Source organism: Oncorhynchus masou, unplaced genomic scaffold (genome assembly GCF_036934945.1).
Source record: "Oncorhynchus masou masou isolate Uvic2021 unplaced genomic scaffold, UVic_Omas_1.1 unplaced_scaffold_7145, whole genome shotgun sequence".
NCBI lineage: Eukaryota > Metazoa > Chordata > Actinopteri > Salmoniformes > Salmonidae > Oncorhynchus > Oncorhynchus masou.
Genome location: NW_027013615.1, coordinates 12608 through 15696, shown reverse-complemented (window position 1 = coordinate 15696; position 3089 = coordinate 12608). Strand labels below are relative to the sequence as shown.

The 3089-nt window shown below is 48.5% G+C and overlaps 1 pseudogene; it reads left to right on the top strand.

The window, feature by feature from the left end:
• The first annotated feature begins 418 nt into the window (after positions 1–418).
• LOC135537169 (tubulin alpha chain-like) lies at positions 419–2228 on the top strand (annotated as a pseudogene).
• The last annotated feature ends 861 nt before the right edge of the window (positions 2229–3089 follow it).

Sequence of the window (3089 nt, the reverse complement as noted above, 5' to 3'; positions counted from 1 at the left end):
ACGTACTTTAGTTTCAGTTACGTATTGCTTTATCTACATTGACGGCCTACACCGCGCTCGCCAGCTTGTAGTCCTAAAATGTAAACGAGATCCTTCTGCTTCGTTCAACCACCCCTAAGGGGGAAATATTTCCCTAAGGGGGGAACGAATGGTGTTTTGAATATCCTCAGACCTTGTGTTTGGCACTTTAACACTGGCTTAGGAGATTTTTTTTATTACCAACTGTAGATGCTTCAAAATTCTAATATGTTAGGACATTATATTATTGTAATAGATGATGAAATGGAGAAAGCAAGGTTGTCTAGTAGTTTAAAAAACGATCATGTTAGTTGACTCTTTAATATTCTATGAAACGGCTTTAAACCTAAACATTTGCCTCTAGGCATTATTTGATTCAAGTTTCCATGTGGTTGATCTCTTGTACCTCCTCTCTTTCAGCGTGAGTGTATTTCCATGCATGTGGGCCAAGCCGGAGTCCAGATGGGCAATGCCTGTTGGGAGCTGTACTGCCTGGAGCATGGGATCCAGCCGGACGGACATGCCCAGTGACAAGACTCGTGGAGGTGGACAGACGACTCCTTCAACACCTTCTTCAGTGAGACCGGAGCCGGAAAGCATGTCCCCGAGCCATCTTCGCAGATCTGGAGCCCACTGTCATCGCAAGATGAGACATCCTACAGGAAGTCTATTGGTTCGTAATCTTTTAACTGAGTTGATTTTAATATTCTGACTATCTTTGTTTTTCAGATGAGGTGAGGACAGGTATCTATCGCCGAGCTGTTCCACCTGAGCAGCTGATCACTGGTAAGGAGGATGCTGCCAACAACTACGCCCGCGGTCACTACACCATCGGCAAGGAGATCATTGACATCGTGCTGGACAGGACACGCAAACTGGTGAGTCATCATTCTGAAATGGGCGTTCTAGTTAGGTTTCTACAGGGAACCTTTTTCGCTTCAAGGTTCTTCTATGGAAGAAGACTATCTAAAAGGTGTTTTTGGGTGGTCCTACCTAGTTTCTGTGTAAAACTGGGCAAATGTGTTCTCCATTGTATTCTTACTGGCATAACATGTTATTGTACCATTTCTCCATTCAGGCTGACCAGTGTACAGGTCTCCAGGGGTTCTCATCTTCCACAGCTTTGGAGGAGGCAACGGTTCTGGTTTCACCTCCCTGCTGATGGAACGCCTGTCTCGTGGACTCGGAAAGAAGTCTAAGCTTGAGTTCGCCCCGCTTACCCAGCTCCCCAGGTGTCCACGGCTGTGGTGGAGCCCTACAACTCCATCCTGACCACTCACACCACCCTGGAGCACTCTGACTGTGCATTCATGGTGGACAATGAGGCCATCTATGACATCTGCCGTAGGAACCTCGATATTGAGCGTCCCTCGTACACCAACCTCAACAGGCTCATTGGTCAGATCGTCTCCTCCATCACTGCCTCCTGCGCTGATGAGGCCCCTGAATGTTGATCTGACCGAGTTCCAGACCAACTTGGTGCCCTACCCCGTATCCACTTCCCTCTGGCCACATATGCCCCAGTCATCTCCGCTGAGAAGGCCTATCACGAGCAGCTGTCAGTCGCTGACATCACAAACGCCTGCTTTGAGCCAGCCAATCAGATGGTGAAGTGTGACCCTCACGGCAAATACATGGCCTGCTGTCTCCTGTACCCGTGGTGACGTTGTTCCCAAAGATGTCAACTCTGCCATCGCTGCCATCACATCAAAGAGGAGTATCCAGTTTGTGGACTGGTGTCCCACTGGCTTCAAGGTGGGTATCAACTTCTGGCCCCCCAACGGTGGTTCCTGGAGGAGACCTGGCCAAGGTCCAGAGGGCCGTGTGCATGCTGAGTAACACCACAGCCATCGCTGAGGCCTGGGCCCGTCTGGACCACAAGTTTGACCTGATGTATGCCAAGAGAGCCTTTGTGCACTGGTACGTTGGTGAGGGCATGGAGGGAGGGAGAGTTCTCTGAGGCCAGAGAGGACATGGCTGCCCTGGAGAAGGACTATGAAGAGGTGGGCACTGACAGCGTGGGAGAAGAGGATGAGGAGGAGAGGAATATTAAAGGGTTAAACAAACCAGGTGTTTGCCGCCCACATTCCAACACTGTTGGAGTCCTACACTCAACGTGACAGCAACACATTCCCCACTGCCGTGGTAACGGTCTCTGTTACACCTAGTCATGTTGTGTCAGGGTTCTCAATAAACGCATCATAAAACAACTCCATAAATGTCCCGTCTTTTGTCTAGATGGAGAATAGAATGTCAAACAAGTTTTTTTGGGGGGGGGGGGGTCTTTGGGGCTTTTCGCAGAGGCCACCGCCTACTGCTGTCAGCATTAATACTGTTGTAACCTACTGAAGTGGCACAAGTAAAAACAATCCTATTTCTCCTCTGAATGACTCATTAAACTTGATTTTTTTTTGGTGGGGGATCTATGGATATTTGGTAGTGATTCAACCCAACATTTCTGCTGAACTTCTACATGACTGCTGATTGCACATATATTGGGCTGAATCTCCCTTGGGTGGGAGCCTCTAGCAGCGACGGTTTGAAATACTCTGCTTCTAGCCTGTACTCACTGATTTGACTGGGCAATTTGCTCTGACCATTTCCACCTAGCAAACATCACATACAGTGACATGTTGCAGCTCTAGTGTTCTCATCTGCAATCAGGTGGCACAGTAACCAAGTGTATTCATAAATTGCTTATACAGATACCCAGCCTAAAACAGCAATCAATGTAGAAGCATGGGGCTAGGAAAGACTTCCTAGAGAGGAGCTATGTTTTTTAATTTGACCTTTATTTAACCAGGCAAGTCAGTTAAGAACAAATTCTTATTTTCAATGACGGCCGGGGAACAGTGGCAGAACGACAGATTTGTACCTTGTCAGCTCGGGGGTTTGAACTCTCAACCTTCCGGTTACTAGTCCAACGCTCTAACCACTAGGCTACCCTGCCGCCCCTATGAGGGGTGGCTAGTCCTCTTCTGGCTGTGCCGGGTGGAGATTATAACAACATAGCCAAGATGACCAGCAGGGTCAGAGTAATCTGCGGTTGTCGAGGGTGCAACGGGTCAGCA